This window comes from Papaver somniferum, chromosome 10 (genome assembly GCF_003573695.1).
Source record: "Papaver somniferum cultivar HN1 chromosome 10, ASM357369v1, whole genome shotgun sequence".
Taxonomy (NCBI): domain Eukaryota; kingdom Viridiplantae; phylum Streptophyta; class Magnoliopsida; order Ranunculales; family Papaveraceae; genus Papaver; species Papaver somniferum.
The window spans coordinates 6,467,001-6,493,228 of NC_039367.1; positions in this window are offsets into that span (position 1 = coordinate 6,467,001).

Below are 26,228 nucleotides of genomic sequence, written 5' to 3' on the forward strand. Positions count from 1 at the left end.
CGGAATGCAATTAGCCTCATCAAGTTTGGACACAATCATCTCTTGCATCGAGTTAACGAGCCAGATGATATGAGAGGCCAGAATGTCGCAATCATCACCCAATTAGATGATATGAGCGATAAAGTGCTTGACCGGCAATGCTGCAACTCATTGCGACTTCCTACGTACCCTTCCCTACTCTAAAGGGATCAAGCATATACCGTAGTTCATCTAAAGAGACAGAAACTTAAGCCAACTCGTTTGCATGGCCGTGGCCAAGCTATAATAGTAATGGCCTAGTCTGTATAGGTAGTTTCGTCAAAATGCATTCAAGTGAAGAACACTTGGTGTGCGGCATGGCATAGTGTTGCTAATGCTTAACACGCTCCATTGGTAAGGCTACGCATATATAAATGAGGCCAAAGCATCATTTATACTCCTCTGTCTAAGATATGAAGCTTACTTGGTGCATAGTCCGCATATGCACCATCAACCAACTACCCCTCCATATATATATGTTAATTTGACATTTTTAAAACTCAAATCGGGTGATCAAAAATCATTCATCAATTCCCAGGCCATGATGGCTGCACCTTACCATTCTAGCAAACTGCGATGTACAGCCGTAATGGTTGTACATTCAGTTCTGTCTCACAGGCCAGTTTCAATATGTCCGGCCATGACGGCTGAACATTTACTGATCCATGTCCCGTGAAGGGCCGTGATGGCTGTACTTTCGTCTTTGGCCCATAGGCCACTCCAATGTCCAGCCGTGATGGGTGTACATCTCTAAGGCTATCTCACTTGGTGCATGGTCCGTATATGCACCTTCAACCAAGTACCCCTCCCTATATATGTTAACTTGACATTTTACAACTTGAATTGGGGGACCAAAAATCATTCATCAACTCCCCATTATACTATTCATGGTCGTTGCCATATGTTTCCAAATAAGCGGTAAGGATGGTTGTCCACTGCTAATGCCAAATCCAATGTTCAGCCATGGTTGGTTGTCCGCCGCCAACCTGACGTTCAACAATGTTGGTTGTCCGCTGCCGACCCGACTTACAGCCATGTTGGTTGTCCGCTGCCAATCCAATGTGCAGCAATGTTGGCTGTCCGCTGCCAACCCGATCTGCAGTCATGTTGGTTTTCCGCTACCAATCCAATCTCCATCCATGTTTTCTGAACATTACCAACGAAAACTTTGTATGAATCTTCATCTCGGGTCATGGCGCATCCTTTAGCATGCTCCATGCTAAAAAATATGGGATGTTACATTATTCACACCTTTAAAGAATTTCGTCCCCGAAACTCAAAAAAAAAACTATTGTGGGAAATCTCTTCGGTTCGGATTTCCTAAGCAAAAGTCCCATACCATATGCTCAGAAATCATGGATTTCTTCAAGTTGTCATGAAGAACAATTTAGACCTTCTGAGCAAACTTCCCATACCGCCTGCCCGGGAATCCAAAAGAGTCCACAACGTCACCAAGAATCTCAATTGGTCAGTTGCCAAAAGGACATATCAACAAGGTATCCTAAATGTTCATCTCATACTACACACTCAAGAATCCCTAAAGTTCACAAGGTTGATGTCAACAACATCTAGTACTGTGTGGAACAAGATCTGGTTTCCACTCGTAAGTGGGATGCTAGCCGGGCCTGACAGCGCACACCGTTGGCCAGTTTCCAACGTGTGGGGATGATCAGTCCCAATGTCTACCCACCTCCCCAGACGGTCTTCCGGATATCCACTCGTAAGTGGGGTTCCACTTAGGCGAGGAAAAATCACAGCAGTCAAACAAGCTCAACTCGATTCGCTTAGTAACTGGCATAACTGTTATAAACTTCTTTCCACGCAAAAGTTTGCCTACTATCCAACTTTAACTTTATTTTCTTTTTGAAGGAAAATTACTCGTTGACGAGTCCACTCGGCACAGTCCCTAGAGTTATCTCGGAACTTGGCTCTGATACCAACTATGACGGACCAGAAAATTACGCCTTTGGCGCGATTTCCCGCAGGACGTAACTTCCCTGATGCGTCATGATGAAGCTACGATCCGGGTCTCAAAGCTAGGCAAATGCACGTCCATTTGCCTTTGCAAGCATGCTCGTGGATCATGATATAGCTAACTTAGCTTCCACACCGTCCCAACTTACCCTTGTTCCGCAAAAGGTTTATTAAGAAAACAAAAACCTTCGTAAACCCGCAAAAACGGCCTTTTGAGGCCCTAAACCATGGAATTTGGATAAATTCTGGTGATCATGTGGATCTATAGATCAAGATGTCTTGATCTTTGGGCAGTTTTACATCAAAATGGACTCCTCTTGAGCAAAATTATGACACTGGGGTGTTTAACCTATGTCGAACGCCTTGACAAGAAGTATGAGCATCCAAGGAATGGAATGCAACTAGCCTCATCAAGTTTGTCCACAATCATCTCTTTCATCGAGTTACCGATCCAGATGATATGAGAGGCCAGAATGTCACAATCATCTCTCAATTAGATGATATGAGCGACAAAGTGCTGGACCGGAAATCCTGCAACTCATTGTGGATGCCTACGTACCCTTCCCTACTCTAAAGGGATTAAGCATAGACCGTAGTTCATCCAAAGGGACAGAAACTTAAGCTAACTCGTTTGCATGGCCGTGTCCAAGCTGTAATAGTAATGGCCTAGTCTGTATAGGTCGTTCCGTCAAAATGCATCCAAGTGATGAACACTTGGTCTGCGGCATGGCATAGTGATGCTCATGCTTAACACTCTCCATTGGTTAGGCTACGCATCTATAAATCAGGCCAAAGAATCATTTATACTCTTCTGTCCAAGCTATGAAGCTAAATTGGTGCATAGTCCGCATATGCACCATCGATCAACTACCCCTCCATATATATATATATATGTTAGTTTGACATTTTTACAACTCAAATTGGGGGAGAAATAATCATTCATCAACTCCCCAGGCCATGATGGCTGCACCTTACCATTCTGGCCAACTGCGATGTACAGCCGTAATGGCAGTATATTCAGTTCTGTCTCGCAGGCCAGTTTCAATATGTCCGTCCATGACGGATGAACACTTACTGTGCCATGTCCCGTGATGGTTGTACTTCCGTGTTTGACCCATAGGCCACTCCAATGTCCAGCCGTGATGGATGTACATCTCTAAGGCTATCTCACTTGGTGCATGGTCCGTATATGCACCTTCAACCAAGTACCTCTCCATATATATGTTAACTTGACATTTTTACAACTTGAATTGGGGGACCAAAAATCATTCATCAACTCCCCATTTTACTATTCATGGTCGTCGCCATATGTTTCCGAATAAGCGGCAAAGATGGTTGTCACTGCCAATTTCAACTCCGATGTTCAGCCATGTTGGTTGTCCGCTGCCAACCCGACGTTCATCCATGTTGGCTGTTCGCTGCCGACCCGACGTCCAGCCATGTTGGTTGTCCGCTTCCAACCCGATGTGCATCCAGGTTGGTTGTGTTGGCTGTCCGCTGCCAACCAGATCAGCAGTCATGTTGGTTGTCCGCTGCCAACCCAATCTCCAGCCATGTTGTCTGAACATTGCCAACGCATTGTCTAAGAGCCAATGTTCCTTTTTCTACTTAACGGAAGCTTTGGATGAAGCTTCATCTCGGGTCATGGCGCATCCTTTAGCATGCGCCATGCTAAAAAATAATGGATGTTACATTATTCACCCCTTTAAATAATTTCGTCCCCGAAACTCAAAACAAAAACTATTGTGGGCAATCTCTTCGGTTCGAATTTCCTGGACAAAATTCCCATACCATATGCTCAGAAATCATGGGTTTCTTCAAGTTGTCATGAAGAACAATTTAGACCTTCTAAGCAAACTTCCCATACCGTCTGCCCGGGAATCCAAAATAGTCCACAACATCACCAAGAATCTCAATTGGTCAGTTTCCAAAAGGACATATCAACAAGGTATCCTAAATGTGCATCCCATACTACACACTCAGGAGTCCCTAAAGTTCACAAGGTTGATGTCAACAACATCTAATACTGTGTGGAACAGGATCCAGTTGTCTACCGTCCCACACGGTCATCCAGGTTGCCACTCGTAAGTGGGATGCTAGTCGAGCCTGAAAATGCACATCGTCGGCCAGTTTCCAAGGTGTGGGAATGACCAGTCCCATTGTCTACCCACCGTCCCAGACGGTCTTCCGGATATCCACTCGTAAGTGGGGGGCCACTTTGACCAGGCAAACTCACAGCACTCAAACAATCTCAACTCGATTCGCTTAGTAACTGGCACAGCAGTTACAAACTTCTTTCTGCGCAAAAGTTGGCCTACTCTCCAACTTTAACTTTATTTCCTTTTTGAAGGAAAATTACTCGTTGACGAGTCCACTCCGCACTATACCTAAAGTTATCTCGGAATATGGCTCTGATACCAACTGTGACGGACCGGAAAATTACGCCTTTGGCGCGTTTCCCTGCAGGCCTTAACTTCCCTGATGCGCCATGATGAAGCTACGATCCGGGCCTCAAAGATACCCAAATGCACGTCCATTTTCCCTTGAAAGCGTGCTCGTGGAGCATGATGCGGCTAACTTAGCTCCCACACCGTTCCAACTTACCCTTGTTCCGCGAAGGGTTTATTAAGAAAACAAAAAACTTCCTAAAACGGAAAAAACGGCCTTTTGAGGACCTAAACGATGGAATTTGGCTAAATTCTGGTGACCACGTGGATCCATAGATCAACATATCTTGATCTTTGGGCTGTTTTCCATCAAAATGGACTCCTCTTGAGCAAAATTATGACATTGGGGTGTTTAACCTATGTCGAACGCCTTGACAGGAAGTACGAGCATCCAAGGAATGAAATGCAACTAGCCTCATCAAGTTTGGACACAATCATCCCTTGCATCGAGTTACCGAGCCAGATGATATGAGAGGCCAGAATACCGCAATCATCTCCCAAATAGATGATATGAGCGACAAAGTGCTGGATCGGAAATGCTGGAACTCATTGCGGCTTCCTACGTACCCTTTCCTAATCTAAAGGGATCAAGCACAGACCATAGTTCATCCAAAGGGACAGAAACTTAAGCAAACTCGTTTGCATGGCCGTTGACAAGCTATAATAGTAATGACCTAGTCTGTATAGGTCGTTCCGTCAAAATGCATCCAAGTGATGAACACTTGGTCTGACGCATGGCATAGTGATTCCCATGCTTAACACGCTCCACTGGTAAGGCTACACATCTATAAATGAAGCCAAAGCATCATTTATACTCTTATGTCTAAGATATGAAGCTTACATGGTGCATAGTCCGCATATGCACCATCAACCAACTACCCCTCGCTATATATATGTTAATTTGACATTTTTACACTCAAATTGGGGGAGAAAAAATCATTCATCAACTTCGCAGGCCATGATGGCTGCACCTTACCATTCTGGCCAACTGCGATGTACAACCTTAATGGTTGTACATTCAGTTCTGGCTCACAGTCCAGTTTCAACATGTCCGTCCATGACGACTGAACATTTACTAAGCCGTAATGGTTGGACACTCCAATGTCCAGCCGTGATGGCTGTACATCTCTAAGGCTATCTCACTTAGTGCATGGTACGTATATGCACCTTCAACCAAGTACCCCTCCCTATATATGTTAACTTGAAATTTTTACAACTTGAATTGAGGGACTAAAAATCTTTCATAAAATCCCCATTTTACTATTCATGGTCGTTGCCATATGTTTCCGAATAAGCGGCAAAGATGGTTGTCCACTTCCAATACCAATTCCGATGTTCAGCCATGTTGGCTGTCTGCTGCTAACTCGACGTTCATCCATGTTGGTTGTCCGCTGCTGACCCGATGTCCAGCCATGTTGGATGTCCGCTGCCAACCCGATGTGCAGCCATGTTGCATGTCCTCTGCCAACCGATCTACAGTCATGTTGGTTGTCCGCTGCCAACCCAATCTCCATCCATGTTGTCTGAACATTGCCAACGCATTGGCCAAGGCCCAATGTTCCTTTGTCTACCCAATGGAAGCTTTGGAAGAAGCTTTATCTCGGGTCATGGCGCATCCATTAGCATGCGTCATGCTAAAAAATATGGGGTGTTACATTATTCACCCCTTTAAATAATTTCGTCCCCGTAACTCAAAACAAAAACTATTGTGGGAAATCTCTTCGGTTTGGATTTTCTGAGCAAAAATCCCATACCAGATGCTCATAAATCATGGGTTTGTTCAAGTTTTCATGAAGAACAATTTAGACCTTATGAGCAAACTTCCCATACGCCTGGCCGAGAATCCAAAAGAGTCCACAACGTCACCAAGAATCTCAATTGGTCAGTTTCCAAAAGGACATATCAACAAGGTATCCTAAATGTGCATCCCATGCTACACACTCAGGAATCCCTAAAGTTCACAAGGTTGATGTCAACAACATCTAGTAATGCGTGGAATAGGATCAAGTTGCCCACCATCCCTGATGGTCATCCAGGTTGCCACTCGTAAGTGGGATGCTAGTCGGGCCTGACAACGCACACCGTTGGCCAGTTTCCAACGTGTGGGTATGATCAGTGTCATTGTCTACCCACCGTCCCAGACGATCTTCCGGATATCCACTCGTAAGTGGGGTTCCATTTAGGCGAGGCAAACTCACATCACTCAAACAAGATCAACTCGATTCACTTAGTAACCGACATAGCAGTTACAAACTACTTTCCGAGCAAAAGTTGGCCTACTCTCCAACTTTAAATTTATTTCCTTTTTGAAGGAAAATTACTCGTTGACGAGTCCACTCCGCACTATACCTAGAGTTATCTCGGAATCTGGCTCTGATACCAACTGTGACGGACCGGAAAATTACGTCTTTGGCGCGTTGCCCCGCAGGCCTTAACTTCCCTGATGCGCCATGATGAAGCTACGATCTGGGCCTCAAAGCTACACAAATGCACGTCCATTTTCCCTTGCAAGCATGCTCTTGGAGCATGATGCAGCTGACTTAGCTTCCATATTGTTCCAATTTACCCTTGTTCCGTGAAGGGTTTATTAAGAAAACAAAAACCTTCTTAAAACTGCAAAAACGGCCTTTTGAGGCCCTAAACGATGAAATTTGGCTAAATTCTAGTGACCATGTGGATCTATAGATCGACATGTCTGGATCTTTGGGCCGTTTCCATCAAAATAGACTCGTCTTGAGCAAAATTATGACACTGGGTGTTTAGCCTATGTCGAATGCTTTGACAGGAAGTATTAGCATCCAAGGAATGGAATGCAACTAGCCTCATCAAGTTTGGACACAATCATCTCTTGCATCGAGTTACCGAGCCAGATCATATGAGAGGCCAGAATGTTGCAATCATCTCCTAATTAGATGATATGAGCGACAAAGTGCTGGACCGGAAATGCTGCAACTCATTGCGGCTGCCTACATACCCTTCCCTACTCTAAAGGGATCAAGAACATACCATAGTTCATCCAAAGGGACAAAAACTTAAGACAACTCGTTTGCATGGCCATGGCCAAGCTATAATAATAATGGCCTAGTCTGTATAGGTCGTTCCGTCAAAATGCATCCAAGTGATGATAACTTGGTCTACGGCATGGCATAGTGATGCTCATGCGTAACACGCTCCATTGGTAAGGCTACGCATCTATATATGAGGCCAAAGCATCATGTATACTCTTTTGTCAAAGCTATGAAGCTTACTTGGTGCATAGTCCGCATATGCACCATCAACCAACTACCCCTCCCTATATATATGTTAATTTGACATTTTTACAACTCAAATTGGGGGAGCAAAAATCATTCATCAATTCCCCAGGCCATGATGGCTGCACCTTACCATTATGTTCAACTGCGATGTACAACCGTAATGGTTGTACATTCAGTTCTGGCTCACAGGCCAGTTTCAATATGTCCGTCCATGACGGATGAACATTTACTGAGCTATGTCACGTGAAGGGTCGTGATGGCGGTACTTCCGTCTTTGGCCCATATGCCACTCCAATGTCCATCCGTGATGGCTGTACATCTCTAAGGCTGTCTCACTTGGTGCATGGTCCGTATATGCACCTTCAACCAAGTACCCCTCCCTATATATGTTAACTTGACATTTTTACAACTAGAATTGGTGCCCCAAAAATCATTCATCAACTCCCCATTTTACTATTCATGGTCGTTTCCATATGTTTCCGAATAAGCGGCAAAGATGGTTTTCCACTTCCAACGGCAACTCTGATGTTCATCCATGTTGGCTATCCGCTGTCAACCCGATGTGCATCCATGTTTGCTGTCCTCTACAAACCGATCTACAGTCATTATGGTTGTCCGCTGCCAACCCAATCTCCAGCCATGTTGTCTGAACATTCCTAACGCATAGGCTAAGGGTCAATGTTCCTTTTTCTACTCAACGGAAGCTTTGGATGAAGCTTCATCTCGGGTCATGGCGCATCCATTATCATGCTCCATGCTAAAAAATATGGGGTGTTACATTATTCACCCCTTTAAATAATTTCGTCCCCGAAACTCAAAAAAAAAACTATTGTGGGCAATATATTCAGTTGGGATTTCCTGAGCAAAAGTCTCATACCAGATGCTCAGAAATCATGGGTTTCTTCAAGTTTTCATGAAGAACAATTTATACCTTCTGAGCAAACTTCCCATACCGCCTACCTGGGAATCCAAAAGAGTCCACAACTTCACCAAGAATCTCAATTGGTCAGTTGCCAAAAGGACATATAACCAAGGTATCCTAAATGTGCATCCCTTACTACACACTCAGTAGTCCCTAAAGTTCACAAGGTTGATTTCAACAACATTTAGTACTGTGTGGAACAGGATCCATTTGCCCGCCGTCCCTGACGGTCATCCAGGTTGCCACTCGTAAGTGCGATACTAGTCGGGCCTGACAATGCACACCGTTGGCCAGTTTCCAACGTGTGGGTATGATCAGTGCCATTGTCTACCCACCATCCCAGACGGTCTTCCGGATATCCACTCGTAAGTGGGGTTCCATTTAGGCCAGGCCAACTCACATCACTCAAACAAGCTCAACTCGATTCGCTTAGTAACTGGCATAGCAGTTACAAACTACTTTCCGCGCAAAAGTTGGCCTACTCTCCAACTTTAACTTTATTTCCTTTTTGAAGGAAAATTACTCGTTGACGAGTCCACTCCGCACTATACCTAAAGTTATCTCGGAATCTGGCTCTGATACCAACTGTGACGGACCGGAAAATTACGCCTTTGGCGCGTTGCCCCGCAGGCCTTAACTTCCCTGATGCGCCATGATGAAGCTACCATCCGGGCCTCAAAGATACCCAAATGCACGTCCATTTTCCCTTGCAAGCATGCTCTTGGAGCATGATGTAGCTAACATAGCTTCCATACCGTTCCAACTTACCCTTGTTCCGCGAATGGTTTATTAAGAAAACAAAAACCTTCATAAAACGGCCTTTTGAGGCCCTAAACGATGAAATTTTGCTAAATTCTAGTGACCATGTGGATCTATAGATCGACATGTCTAGATCTTTGGGCCGTTTTCCATCAAAATGGACTCGTCTTGAGCAAAATTATGACACTGGGGTGTTTAGCCTATGTCGAATGCCTTGATAGGAAGTATGAGCATCCAAGGAATGGATTGAAACTAGCCTCATCAAGTTTGGACACAATCATCTCTTGCATCGAGTTACCAAGCCAGATCATATGAGAGGCCATAATGTCGCAATCATCTCCTAATTAGATGATATGAGCGACAAAGTGCTGGACCGGAAATGCTGCAACTCATTGCGGCTGCCTACATACCCTTCCCTACTCTATAGGGATCAAGCACAGACCATAGTTCATCCAAAGGGACAAAAACTTAAGACAACTTGTTTGCATGGCCATGGCCAAGCTATAATACTAATGGCCTAGTCTGTATAGGTCGTTCCGTCAAAATGCATCCAAGTGATGAACACTTGGTCTGCGGCATGGCACAGTGATGCTCATGATTAACACGCTCCATTGGTAAGGATACGCATCTATAAATGAGGCCAAATCATCATTTATACTCTTCTGTTAAGCTATGAAGCTTACTTGGTTCATAGTCCTCATATGCACCATCAACCAACTACACCTCCCTATATATATGTTAATTTGACATTTTTGCAACTTAAATTGGGGGAGCAAAAATCATTCATCAATTCCCCAGGCCATGATGGCTACACCTTACCATTCTGGCCTACTGTGATGTACAACTGTAATGGCTGTACATTCAGTTCTGGATCACAGGCCAGTTTCAATATGTCCGTCCATGACGGATGAACATTTACTGAGCTATGTCACGTGAAGGGCCGTGATGGAGGTAATTCCGTCTTTGGCCCATAGGCCACTCCAATGTCCAGCCGTGATGGCTTTACATCTCTAAGGCTATCTCACTTGGTGCATGGTCCGTATATGCACCTTCAACCAAGTACCACTCCCTATATATGTTAACTTGACATTTTTACAACTTGAATTGGGGGACCAAAAAGCATTCATCAACTCCCCATTTTACTATTCATTGTCGTTGCCATATGTTTATGAATAAGCGGCAAAGATGGTTATCCACTGCCAATGCCAACTCCGATGTTCAGCCTTGTTGGTTGTCCGCTTCTAACCCGATGTGCAGCCATGTTGCTTTGTTGGTTGGCCGCTGCCAAACCGATCTACAGTCATGTTGGTTGTCCGTTGCCAACCCAATCTCCAGCCATGTTGTCTGAACATTCCTAACACATTGGCTAAGGGTCAATGTTCCTTTTTCTACTCAACGGAAGCTTTGGATGAAGCTTCATCTCGGGTCATGGCGCATCCATTAGCATGCGCCATGCTAAAAAATATGGGGTGTTACATTATTCACCCCTTTAAATAATTTCGTCCCAGAAACTCAAAACAAAAACTATTGTGGGCAATCTATTCGGTTGGGATTTCCTGAGCAAAAGTCTCATACCAGATGCTCAGAAATCATGGGTTTCTTCAAGTTTTCATGAAGAATAATTTATACCTTCTGAGCAAACTTCCCATACCGCCTGCCCGGGAATCCAAAAGAGTCCACAACTTCACCAAGAATCTCAATTGGTCAGTTGCCAAAAGGACATATAACCAAGGTATCCTAAATGTGCATCCCTTACTACACACTCATGAGTCCCTAAAGTTCACAAGGTTGATGTCAACAACATTTAGTACTATGTGGAACAGGATCCAGTTTCCCGCCGTCCCTGACGGTCATCCAGGTTGCCACTCGTAAATGCAATACTAGTCGGGCCTGACAATGCACAACGTTGGCCAGTTTCCAACGTGTGGGTATCATCAGTGCCATTGTCTACCCACCGTCCCAGACGGTCTTCCATATATCCACTCGTAAGTGGGGTTCCATTTAGGCCAGGCAAACTCACATCACTCAAACAAGCTCAACTCGATTAGCTTAGTAACTGGCATAGCAGTTACAAACTACTTTCCGCGCAAAAGTTGGCCTACTCTCCAACTTTAAATTTATTTCCTTTTTGAAGGAAAATTACTCGTTGACGAGTCCACTCCGCACTATACCTAAAGTTATCTCGGAATCTGGCTCTGATACCAACTGTGACGGACCGGAAAATTACGCATTTGGCGCGTTGCCCCGCAGGCCTTAACTTCCCTGATGCGCCATTATGAAGCTACCATCCGGGCCTCAAAGCTACCCAAATGCACGTCCATTTTCCCTTGCAAGCATGCTCTTGGAGCATCATGTAGCTAACTTAGCTTCCATACCGTTTCAACTTACCCTTGTTCCGCGAAGGGTTTTTTAAGAAAACAAAAACCTTCCTAAAACTGCAAAAACGGCCTTTTGAGGCCCTAAACGATGAAATTTGGCTAAATTCTATTGATCATGTGGATCTATAGATCGACATGTCTGGATCTTTGGGCCGTTTTCCATCAAAATGGACTAGTCTTGAGCAAAATTATGACACTGGGGTGTTTAGCCTATGTCGAATGCCTTAGCAGGAAGTATGAACATCCAAGGAATGGAATGCAACTATCCTCATCAAGTTTGGACACAATCATCTCTTGCATCGAGTTACCGAGACAGATCATATGAGAGGCCATAATGTCGCAATCATCTCCTAATTAGATGATATGAGCGATAAAGTGCTGGACCGGAAATGTTGCAACTCATTTCGGCTGCCTACATACCCTTCCCTACTCTATAGGGATCAAGCACAGACCATAGTTCATCCAAATGGGAAAAAACTTAAGACAACTCGTTTGCATGGCCATGGCCAAGCTATAATAATAATGGCCTAGTATGTATAGGTCGTTCCGTCAAAATGCATCCAAGTGATGAACACTTGGTCTGCGTCATGGAATATGATGCTCATGCTTAACACGCTTCATTGAAAAGGCTACGCATCTATAAATGAGGCCAAAGCATCATTTATACTCTTCTGTTAAGCTATGAAGCTTACTTGGTTCATCGTCCGCATATGCACCATCAACCAACTACCCCTCCCTATATATATATGTTAATTTGACATTTTTGCAACTCAAATTGGGGGAGCAAAAATCATTCATCAATTCCCCAGGCCATGATGGCTACACCTTATTATTCTGGCCTACTGCGATGTACAACCGTAATGGTTGTACATTCAGTTCTGGCTCACAGACCAGTTTCAATATGTCCGTCCATGGCGGATGAACATTTACTGAGTTATGTCACGTGAAGGGACGTGATGGCGGTACTTCCGTCTTTGGCCCATAGGCCACTCCAATGTCCAGCCGTGATGGCTTTACATCTCTAAGGCTTTCTCACTTGGTGCATGGTCCGTATATGCACCTTCAACAAGGTACCCCTCCCTATATATGTTAACTTGACATTTTTACAACTTGAATTGGGGGACCAAAAAGCATTCATCAACTCCCCATTTTACTATTCATGGTCGTTGCCATATGTTTCTGAATAAGCGGTAAAGATGGTTGTCCACTGCCAATGCCAACTCCGATGTTCAGCCATGTTGGTTGTCCGCTTCCAACCCGATGTGCAGCCATGTTTCTTTGTTGGTTGGCCATTGCCAAGCCGATCTACAGTATGTTGGTTGTCCACTGCCAACCCAATCTCCAGCCATGTTGTCTGAACATTGCCAACGCCTTGGACAAGGGTCAATGTTCCTTTTTCTACTCAATGGAAGCTTTGATGAATCTTCATCTCGGGTCATGGCGCATCCTTTACCATGAGTCATGCTAAAAAATATAGGGTGTTACATTATTCACCCCTTTAAAGAATTTCGTCCCCGAAAATCAGAACAAAAACTATTGTGGGCAGTCTCTTCGGTTCAGATTTTCTGAGCAAAAGTCCCATACCAAATGCTCAGAAATCATGGGTTTCTTCAAGTTTTCATGAAGAACAATTTAGACCTTCTGAGCAAACTTCCCATACCACCTTCCCGGGAATCCAAAAAAGTCCACAACGTCACCAAGAATCTCAATTGGTCAGTTGCCAAAAGGACATATCAACAAGGTATCCTAAATGTGCATCCCTTACTACACACTCAGGAGTCCCTAAAGTTCACAAGGTTGATTTCAACAACATTTAGTACTGTGTGGAACAGGATCCAGTTGCCCGCCGTCCCTAACGGTCATCCAGGTTGCCACTCGTAAGTGCGATACAAGTCGGGCCTGACAATGCACACCGTTGGCCAGTTTCCAACGTGTGGGTATGATCAGTGCCATTGTCTACCCACCGTCCCAGACGGTCTTCCAAATATCCACTCGTAAGTGGGGTTCCATTTAGGCCAGGCCAACTCACATCACTCAAAGAAGCTCAACTCGATTTGCTTAGTAACTGGCATAGCATTTACAAACTACTTTTCGCGGAAAAGTTGGCCTACTCTCCAACTTTAACTTTATTTTCTTTTTGAAGGAAAATTACTCGTTGACGAGTCCACTCCGTACTATACCTAAAGTTATCTCGGAATCTGGCTCTGATACCAACTGTGACGGATCGGAAAATTACGCCTTTGGCGCGTTGCCCCGCAGGCCTTAACTTCCCTGATGCGCCATGATAAAGCTACGATCCGGGCCTCAAAGATACCCAAATGCACGTCCATTTTCCCTTACAAGCATGCTCTTGGAGCATGATGTAGCTAACTTAGATTCCATACCGTTCCAACTTACCCTTGTTCCGCGAATGGTGTATTAAGAAAACAAAAACCTTCATAAAACGGCCTTTTGAGGCCCTAAACGATGAAATTTTGCTAAATTCTAGTGACCATGTGGATCTATAGATCGACATGTCTGGATCTTTGGGCTGTTTTCCATCAAAATGGACTCGTCTTGAGCAAAATTATGACACTGGGGTGTTTAGCCTATGTCGAATGCCTTGACAGGAAGTACGAGCATCCAAGGAATGGATTGAAACTATCCTCATCAAGTTTGTCCACAATCATCTCTTGCATCGAGTTACCGAGGAAGATGATATGAAAGGCCATAATGTCGTAATCATCTCCTAATTAGATGATATGAGCGACAAAGTGCTGGACCGGAAATGCTGCAACTCATTGCGGCTGCCTACATACCCTTCCCTACTCTATAGGGATCAAGCACAGACCATAGTTCATCCAAAGGGACAAAAACTTAAGACAACTTGTTTGCATGGCAATGGCCAAGCTATAATAATAATGGCCTAGTCTGTATAGGTCGTTCCGTCAAAATGCATCCAAGTGATGAACACTTGGTCTGCGTCATGGCATAGTGATGCTCATGCTTAACACGCTCCATTGAAAAGGCTACGCATCTATAAATGAGGCCAAAGCATCATTTATACTCTTCTGTTAAGCTATGAAGCTTACTTGGTTCATAATCCGCATATGCACCATCAACCAACTACCCCTCCCTATATATATGTTAATTTGACATTTTTGCAACTCAAATTGGGGGAGAAAAAATCATTCATCAATTCCCCAGGCCATGATGGCTACACCTTACCATTCTGGCCTACTGCGATGTACAACCGTAATGGTTGTACATTCAGTTCTGGATCACAGACCAGTTTCAATATGTCCGTCCATGACGGATGAACATTTACTAAGCTATGTCACGTGAAGGGCCGTGATGGCGGTACTTCCGTCTTTGGCCCATAGGCCACTCTAATGTCCAGCCGTGATGGCTTTACATCTCTAAGTCTATCTCACTTGGTGCATGGTCCGTATATGCACCTTCAACAAGGTACCCCTCCCTATATATGTTAACTTGACATTTTTACAACTTGAATTGGGGGACCAAAAAGCGTTCATCAACTCCCCATTTTACTATTCATGGTCGTTTCCATATGTTTCTGAATAAGCGGCAAAGATGGTTGTCCACTGCCAATGCCAACTCCGATGTTCAACCATGTTGGTTGTCTGCTTCCAACCCGATGTGCAGCCATGTTGCTTTGTTGGTTGGCCGTTGCCAAACCGATCTACAGTCATGTTGGTTGTCCACTGCCAACCCAATCTCCAGCCATGTTGTCTGAAAATTGCCAACGCCTTGGCCAAGGGTCAATGTTCCTTTTTCTACTCAATGGAAGCTTTGATGAATCTTCATCTCGGGTCATGGCGCATCCTTTAGTATGAGTCATGCTAAAAAATATGGGGTGTTACATTATTCACCCCTTTAAAGAATTTCGTCCCCGAAAATCAGAACAAAAACTATTGTGGGCAATCTCTTCGGTTCAGATTTTCTGAGCAAAAGTCCCATACCAAATGCTCAGAAATCATGGGTTTCTTCAAGTTTTCATGAAGAACAATTTATACCTTCTGAGAAAACTTCCCATACCACCTTCCCGGGAATCCAAAAAAGTCCACAACGTCACCAAGAATCTCAATTGGTCAGTTGCCAAAAGGACATATCAACAAGGTATCCTAAATGTGCATCACATACTACACACTCAGGAGTCCCTAAAGTTCACAAGGTTGATGTCAACAACATCTAGTACTGTGTGGAACAAGATCCAGTTGCCCACCGTCCCTGACGGTCATCCAGGTTGCCACTCGTAAGTGCGATACTAGACGGGCCTGACAACGCACACCGTTGGCCAGTTTCCAACGTGTGGGGATGATCATTGTCATTGTCTACCCACCGTTCCAGACGGTCTTCCGGATATCCACTCGTAAATGGGGTGCCACTTAGGCCAGACAAACTCACAGCACTCAAACAAGCTCAACTCGATTCGCTTAGTATTTGGCATAACAGTTACAAACTTCTTTCCGCGCAAAAGTTGGACCACTCTCCAACTTTAACTTTATTTCTTTTTTGAAGGAAAATTACTCGTTGACGAGTCCACTCCGCACTATACCTAAAGTTATCTCGGAATCTGGCTCTGATACCAACTGTGACGGACCGGAAAATTACGCATTTGGCACGTTGCCCCGTAGGCCATAAATTCCCTGATGCGCCATGATGAAGCTACGATCCGGGCCTCAAAGTTAGGAAAATGCACGTCCATTTTCCCTTGCAAGCATGCTCTTGGAGCATGATGCCGCTAACTTAGCTTCCACATCGTTCCAACTTACCCTTGTTCCGCGAAGGGTTTATTAAGAAAAAAAACCTTTCTAAAACGGAAAAAACGGCCTTTTGAGGCGTTAAATTATGGTGACCATGTGGATCTGTAAATCAACATGTCTTGAACTTTTGGACGTTTTCCATCAAAATGGACTCCTCTTGAGCTAAATTACGACACTGGGGTTTTAAGCCTATGTCGAACGCCTTGATAGGAAGTATGAGCATCCAAGGAATGGAATGCAACTAGCCTCATCAAGTTTGTCCACAATCATCTCTTGCATCGAGTTACCGAGGAAGATGATATGAAAGGCCAGAATGTCGCAATCATCTCCCAATTAGATGATACGAGCGACAAAGTGCTGGACCGGCAATGCTGCAACTCATTGTAGCTGCCTACGTACCCTTGCCTACTCCAAATGGATCAAGCACAGACCGTAGTTCATCCAAATGGACAGAAACTTAAGCCAACTCGTTTGTACGGCCGTGGCCAAGCTATAATACTAATGGCCTAGTCCGTATAGGTCGTTCCGTCAAAATGCATCCAAGTGATGTACACTTGGTCTGCGGCATGGGATAGTGATTTTCATGCTTAACAAGCTCCATTGGTAAGGCTACGCATCTATAAATGAGGCATAAGCATCATTTATACTCTTCTGGCTAAGTTATGAAGCTTACTTGGTGCATAGTCCGCATATGTACCATCAACCAACTACCCCTTCCTATATATATGTTAATTTGACATTTTTACAACTCAAATTGTGGGAGAAAAAATCATTCATCAACTCCCCAGGCCATGATGGATGCACCTTACCATTCTGGCCAACTGCGATGTACAGCCAAAATAGTTGTACATTCAGCTCTGGATCACAGGCCAGTTTCAATATGTCCGGCCATGTACGGTGAAGGGCCGTGATGGCTGTACATCCGTGTTTGGCCCATAGACCACTCCAATGTCCAGCCGTGATGGATGTACATCTCTAAGGCTATCTCACTTGGTGCATGGTCCATATATGCACCTTCAACCAAGTACCCCTCCCTATATATGTTAACTTGACATTTTTACAACTTGAATTGGGGGACCAAAAATCATACATCAACTCCCCATTTTACTATTCATGGTCGTTGCCATATGTTTCCGAATAAGCGGCAAAGATGGTTGTCCACTGCCAACACCAACTCCGATGTTCAACCATGTTGGTTGTCCGGTGCCGACGCGACGTTCAGCCATGTTGGCTGTCTGCTGCCGACCCGGCGTCCAGCCATGTTAGGTGTCCGCTGCCGACCCGACGTCCAGCCATGTTGGTTGTGCGCTGCCAACCCGATGTGCATCCATGTTGGCTATTCGTTGCCAACCCAATCTGCAGTCATGTTGGTTGTCTGCTGCCAACCCAATCTCCAGCCATGTTATCTGAACATTGCCAACTCATTGTCCAAGGGCCAATGTTCCTTTTTTACTCAACCGAAGCTTTGGATGAAGCTTCATCTCGGTTCATGGCGCATCCTTTAGCATGCGGCATGCTAAAAAATATGGGGTGTTACACTATTCACCCCTTTAAAGAATTTCGTCCCCGAAACTCAAAACAAAAACTATTGTGGACAATCTATTCGATTCGGATTTCCTAAACAAAAGTCCCATACCAGATGCTCATAAATCATGGGTTTCTTCAAGTTGTCATGAAAAACAATTTAGACCTTCTGAGCAAACTTCCCATACCGCCTGCCCGGGAATCTAAAAGAGTCCACAACGTCACCAAGGATCTCAATTGGTCAGTTGCCAAAAGGACATATCAACAAGGTATCCTAAATGTGCATCCCATACTACAGACTCAGGAGTCCCTAAAGTTCACAAGGTTGATGTCAACAACATCTAGTACTGTGTGGAATAGGATCCAGTTGCCCACCGTCCCTGATGGTCATCCAGGTTGCTACTCGTAAGTGGGATGCTAGCCGCGCCTGACAACGCACACCGTGGCCAGTTTCCAACGTGTGGGGATGATCAGTCCCATTGTCTACCCACCTTCCTAGACGTTCTTCCTGATATCCACTCGTAAGTGGGGTGTCACTTAGGCCAGACAAACTCACAGCACTCAAACAAGCTCAACTCGATTCGCTTAGTAACTGGCATAGCAGTTACAAACTTCTTTCCGCGCAAAAGTTGGCCCACTCTCCAACTTTATTTCCTTTTTGAAGGAAAATTACTCGTTGACGAGTCCACTCCGCACAGTCCCTAGAGTTATCTCGGAACCTGGATTTGATACCAACTGTGACGGACCGGCAAATTACGCCTTTGGCGCGTTGCCCCGTAGGCCGTAACTTCCCCGATGCGCCATGATGAAGCTACGATCCGGGCCTTAAAGTTAGACAAATGCACGTCCATTTTCCCTTGCAAGCATGCTCGTGGAGCATGATGCAGCTAACTTAGCTTCCACACCGTTCCAACTTACCCTTGTTCCTCGAAGGGTTTATTAAGAAAAAAAACGTTCCTAAAACGGAAAAAACGGCCTTTTGAGGCCCTAAATGATGGAATTTGGCTAAATTCTGGTGACCATGTGGATCTATAAATCAACATGTCTTGATCTTTGGGCCATTTTCCATCAAAATGGACTCCTCTTGAGCTAAATTACGACACTGGGGTTTTAAGCCTATGTCGAACGCCTTGATAGGAAGTATGAGCATCCAAGGAACGGAATGCAACTAGCCTCATCAAGTTTGGCCACAATCATCTCTTGCATCGAGTTACCGAGGCAGATGATATGAAAGGTCAGAATGTCGCAATTATCTCCAAATTAGATGATCTGGCTCTCCTTAGGTTCCCAAACTCTCGACACACCTTCTATATGACCCAAGACATCTATTTATATCAAAAATACCGATTAAATCTCTCCCAAATCTTCCAAAATCTCTTTCCTTCTTTTCACGGCAAAGTTGCGGAAATTTCTTGTTTTAGAATTTCTACGTGTTTCTGAGCTTTCCTTTTTATTCTAAACTCTTCCTTAGATAGGTACAAATCTTTGGGAAGGTTTACAGCACTTTAATCTCTCTAAAATTCCCTAAAACAGGTCACACACGTGACTTTCCATATTTTCTGTTGTGAGAAAAATCCGTCGATTGAGCCCGGTCTAATCGATTTAAACACCCATATCAGATTCCTAGACCCATAAGGAGTCTATCCTATGAAAATCAGAGGTTTAATCGACTTAAAACTCCTCCAAATCACGATTGCCAAAACTGTTCTTCAATGCACCTATTTTCCCGCCAAAACCTGGTTTTTGAAATGTTGAAAATGGTTGCCCCTTATCCAGGGTAGGGGTGCGATTAGAAACTGCCTGGAAATAGGATGACCCTTAGTAATTAGGTTACCCCTTATCCAAAGTGAGAGTCCGAATATCAAATGTCCTCCGGGTGCTTTCCGACAACTTTTCGAGCCAATTTTTTAATACCTACAAATAAATAAAACACCATAATAAGTACAAAATGAGCCCTAACAATATATAGAATCGAGACAAATCGGACACAAAAATGTGTCTAATACCCACAAACCTATTATTTGCTAGTCCTCGAGCAAAAATAAAATAAAAATAAAATCCTAACTCACTGTCGCAGGCATCGTCGATTGCATTTAGCGTATGCAATAATCCTTTAAACCCCTTGGTGTCCCTAGTGGCGGAGTGTTGTCTCCGGAGGGCTTACCAGAGGTATACCCACAAAACCTTTATACTCCATACCCTAGCTATCTACACAGAACCTTGGAAGGCACTAAAGAATCTCCTTGGTTGGCATACTTATTGACTACAGGAGGAAGTACCCTGATGCGAAATTCCAATTTTTGTACACGAGTTTGCACTCAAGCATACTAAAATTCATATGAAGTGACAGAGCTCTACTCAGATAGTCGCACTATGGACATCAATATCCGGAGCCAAAACTAATCACATGGATAGATCAAGAAGATAGATAAAGAAAAACATAGATGGTTTTGATGTTTATTAGGTGAACGGTGTTTCTCATATCTGTCTGAAGGCCTCCGCCAAAAGGAACCTATCCTAATGGACTGAGATACCGGTCTGACTAATATCAACACACTGCATATACAAGGGTACCAGTGGTCGGTAATCCTAATTCTAGGTCAACACAACTGGCATATACAAGGGTTCCAGTGGTCGACTTTATTGAATTTATTCCAGTTGGTCTGATGGTCTGGTCTCTTTTTCTTCTTCTTCATTTTTTTTTTCTTTTGTATCTCAATCACTCTAATTCACCCTAGCATTGGTAACAACTTGAATCGTGAGCCCCGCCTAATCACTTAGAGAAACATAGTTTAAAAACAAAACAAAATAAAAACAGAAGTGAAAAGGACTCAACGAGATATGGTGAAACTATCATTTTATTTCTAACACCTGAGCTCTGTGCTTTTATGAATAGACTCTTTAGATGTTGCCATCTAGTCAGATTGGTTCCTCAACTCCTACAACCAAAATTCTTCCATCCACTTAGATTGGTTAGTTCCATCCTTAATAGGGATAAATTTCTAGGCTCTGGAGTTTATTTATTGCAACGAAAAGGTAACAAAAAGTTCTACCCCACCCCCAAACTTAAATCTAACATTATCCTCAATGTTTCGAATCAAAGAACAGTACCAAAATTATAAGTAACATGAGGAAATAGTAAAGAGAGAAGTCGGAAAGATAGTACCTGGGTGAAGTGTAACCAAAAACCTACAAAAATATTATACAACATACAAAATTGCCTCGATGGTCAATCAAGGTAAACAGGGTCCTCCAGAGGGACCTCCTCAACATCACCTGTAGGAAAAGGCTCTAAAAATGGCTTCAATCGCTGACCGTTAACCTTCGAAGAACTACTACCATCTGGTGTCTCAATCTCAACAGCGCCATGAGGAAAAACAGTACAGACCACAAAAGGACCGGTCCACCAAGAGCGCAACTTCCCGGGGAATAGATGCAAACGAGTGTCATACAGAAGAACTTTTTGACCTGGAGAAAATGACTTTCGTAAAATATTCCTATCATGCACAAGTTTCATTTTGTTCTTATACTCCTTAGCACTATCGTATGCATCTCTACGAATCTCGTCCAACTCATTGAGCTGGAGCTTTCTTTGAGCTCCTGCCTTGTCAAGTGAAAATTTTAAGTTCTTAATAGCCCAATAGGCTCGATGCTCTAACTCAACAGGAAGGTGACATGCCTTGCCAAATACTAAACGTTAAGGTGACATTCCAATGGGTGTCTTAAACGCAGTAAGGTAAGACCATAAGGCATCAGTAAGCCTCGACGACCAGTCTTTCCTATTTGGATTAACTGTTTTCTCTAGAATACATTTAATTTCCCTATTGGAAACCTCTACCTTACCACTAGTCTGAGGGTGATATGGGGTTACTACTTTATGGGTGATACCGTATTGTTTCATTAAAAGAGCAAACGGTCTATTACAAAAGTGTGAACCTCCATCACTAATTATAGCTCGCGGCGTACCAAAATGTGTAAGTATGTTCTCTTTCAAAAACTGGACTACGGCCCTGTGGTCATTCGTTTTACACGGAACCACCTCAACCCACTTAGACACATAGTCTACAGCGACAAGTATGTAAAGATAACTAAACGAAATAGGAAATAGACCCATAAAATCAATGCCCCACACATCAAAGACCTCAATCACTAAAATAGGGTTCAAAGGCATCATATTTCTACGGGAAATGGTTCCTAACTTCTGGCAACGCTCACAAGAAACACAATGACTATGGGAATCTTTAAACAACAAAGGCCAGTAAAATCCACACTGCCAAATCTTAGCAGTAGTCTTCTTAGCACTAAAATGACCCCCACATGCATGTTCATGACAAAAGGAGATAATACTAGACTGGTCACTCTCAGATACACATCTCCTAATAATCTGGTCTGGACAATACTTAAACAGATAAGGATCGTCCCAAAAGAAATGCTTAACCTCGACTAAAAACCTAGAGCGATCTTGCTTACCCCAATGTTGAGGGGTTCGACCAGTAACAAGATAATTCACTATATTTGCATACTAAGGTGATTGGGAAACAGAGAACAATTGTTCATCAGGAAAGCTATCCCTTACAGGAAGGGAATCACTAGGGGAAGTAACAACTAGCCTATACAAGTGGTCTGCTACTATATTTTCTGCACCCTTTATGTCTCTAATGTCTGGGGAAAATTCCTATAACAATAGGATCCATCTAATCAATCTAGGTTTGGTATCCTTCTTAGATAAAAGGTATTTCAAAGAAGCATGATCTGTATAGATTATGATCTTAGAACCTAATATGTAGGACCTAAACTTATCCAAGGCAAACACGATGGCTAAAAGTTCCTTCTCGGTAGTTGTGTAGTTTATTTGGGCATCATTCAGAGTTTTGCGAGCATAATAAATCACATGAAGTGATTTGTTTTCTCATTGTCCTACAACGACGCCTATAGCATAATCTGAAGAATCACACATAATCTCAAAGGGTAGGTTCCAGTTAGGTGCCTGGACTATCGGGGCAGTAGTGAGTAAAGTTTTAAGCTTCTCAAAAGCCTCTAAACAAGCATTATCAAAGACAAACTTAACATCTTTTGCAAGCAAATTGCAAAGAGGTTTAGAAATCAAGCTAAAATCCTTAATGAATCGATGGTAAAAACCTGCATTCCCTAGGAATGACCTAATATCTTTTATGGTTTTTGGGACCTGTAAAGTCTTAATAAGGTCAACTTTGGCTTTGTATACCTCTATACCCTTTGAAGAGACGATGTTCCCTAACACAATTCCTGATTTAACCATGAAATGACATTTTTCCCAATTAAGCACTAAATTTTTTTCCTTACACCTAGTCAACACTAATGTCAAATGATGAAAGCACTCATCGAAAGATGAACCAAACACTGAAAAATCATCCATAAAGACCTCTAAGAACCGTTCTACCATATCAGAAAATATGTTAATCATACAACGCTGAAAAGTTGCAGGGGAATTACATAGCCCGAAAGGCATGCGTCTATACGCAAAGGTACCAAAGGGATAGGTAAAAGTGGTTTTCTCTTGGTCTTCTGGGGTAATAACGATCTGATTATAACCGGAGTATCCATCTAAGAAGCAATAGTGACTATGTCCAGCTAATCGCTCTAGCATTTGGTCGATAAAAGGAAGGGGAAAGTGATCCTTCCTTGTGATCTTGTTCAATTTCCTATAGTCAATACACACACGCCATCCCGTGGTCACTCGGGTTGGGATTAATTCATTATTATCATTCTGGACTACAATGATACCTGATTTCTTGGGGACAACCTGAACAGGGCTGACCCAATTACTATCTGAAATTGGGTAAATAATACCCGCATATAACAACTTAATCACCTCTTTTCTAACTACCTCTTTCATGTTAGGGTTCAGTCGACGTTGCATCTCCCTAGAAGGTGTGGAGTCTTCCTCTAAATGAATCTGATGCATACACACAGTAGGACTTATACCCGTAATGTCTTCTATAGTCCACCCTAAAGCTTCCTTATTGTCTTGAAGTACATTTACTAGCCTACTTTCCTGATCACTATCCAAATTGGAAGCTAGAATCACAGGTAAAGCCTCAGATGGGCCTAAAAACACATACTTTAGAGTATCGGGTAATGGTTTAAGGTCCAACTTTGGGGGCTCTTCTAAAGAAGGAATTAGGGTAGTCTCAGAAACTAGTAACGGTTCGAACCTAGCTTTCCATCTATCAGTGTCTAACACAGGGGTAGAATCTAATAGAGAATTCACCTGTTCAATAGTGCCATCGTCGTCAAAATCTAAACCAAAATGGGATAAAAAACTTTCTAATGGGTCTTCAGACAAGATGTTTGGTAATGACTCCTGAACCAAGGCTTCTATCATGTTCACCTCCTCAACACATGTGTCATCTAGCTCATGAGGTTGCTTACTGACATTAAAAATGTTCATCTCCATAGTCATATTACCAAAAGATAAAATCATCACACCATTTAGACAGTTAATGTTCGCATTAGACGTAGCTAAAAAAGGGCGACCTAAAATCACAGGTATCTGGTTATCTGGGTCAGGGACAGGTTGGGTATCTAGGACCACGAAATCCACTAGATAAATAAACTTGTTGACCTCAATAAGAACATCCTTGATAACACCTCGAGGGATTTTAACAGACCTATTAGCTAACTGCAGTGTCATCTGAGTAGGTTTCATTTCACCAAGTCCTAGCTGTAAGTATATATGGAATGGCAGTAAGTTCACACTGGCTCCTAAGTCAAGTAAAGCTTTTTCTACCCGGAAGTTACCTATTGTGCAAGCAATGGTAGGAGAACCTGGGTCTTTGTACTTTGGAGTTGTGGTGTTCTGAATGATTGAACTTACGTGACTAGCTAAAGAGGCTTTCTTATGGATGCTAAGTTTTCGCTTTCGCGTACACATATCCTTAAGGAACTTGGCATAAGCAGGAATTTGCCTAATTGCATCTAATAAGGGAAGGTTTATGGTAACTTGCTTAAAAACCTCCACTATGTCATTAAAGTTCGATTCCTTCTTTGTTGGTACTAATAGCTGAGGAAATGGGGCTCTAGGCCTAAAATCAGACCTTTCAGGAACCGAATTCACATCATCAGAAACTTTATCAGTCTCTTCAGCTACTGGTCCTGAGAGGTGAGATCCTGAGGGGTGAACTACAGTATGTTCACTATCGGGCATGGTTACCTTATTGTCTACAACTCTACCACTTCTAAGGGTTCTAACAGTATTCAATTGATTCGATGGTTTTGCACCTAATTCATGAACTCCTCTAGGGTTGGGTTGTGTTTGACTAGGAAACTTACCTTTTTCTCTCAAAGAATCACTTATCAGACCAACCTGGGTTTTTAACTCGGAAATAGCCTGACTATTTTCTTGTCCTATCCTGTTACTAGCTTGTAGACTCTGTTCTACGGATAACTGGAATTTTGCAGTTTGCTGAGTTAACAAGGCGAGAGATTCCTCTAAACTTAGGATTTTCTTATCTGACTGATTCTGAAACTGAGCTAGTCCTGAAGGATTCTTAGTATAGCCAAAACCTGGGGGAGCATTAGAATTACTAAACTGACCTTGACTTTGGCCCTTAGACCACGAAAGGTTCGGATGGTTTCTCCAACCAGGATTATAGGTTTCTGAATATGGGTCAATCTTTTGACGGTTATCAAATCTAGTGTTATTATAAAGAGCATTGGCCTGCTCTTCAATATTCTGGCCTTCCCAAAAAGGCTCCACTCTACCACTAGTCTGGCCCACTTCTAAGGCTTCTAACCTTTTTGCTATAGCAGCAATTTTGGCATCTGATTCATAGCCTCCTTCTACCCTATTAACGTTTCCTCTACTTAAAAGAATTGTTTTCTGGGGTGCCCTACTATTTTCCCATTGCTGGGTTTTTTCGGCGATTTCATTAAAAAATTCCATCGCCGCATCAACAGTTTGGTTTTCAAATCCACCAGTGCATAGAGACTCAACCATGGTCGTTGTGGAATAATCTAAACCCTCATAAAGGATCTGAACTAGCCTAACCTTTTCTAAACCATGATGAGGACACTGGGATAATAAATCATTGAACCTTTCCAAATACCTATATAAAGATTCTCCTCTTGTTGTGAAAATGTGCATATTTGCGTCCTAATAGACGATGTTTTGTGCCTAGGGAAAAACTTATTGAAAAAGGCAGATG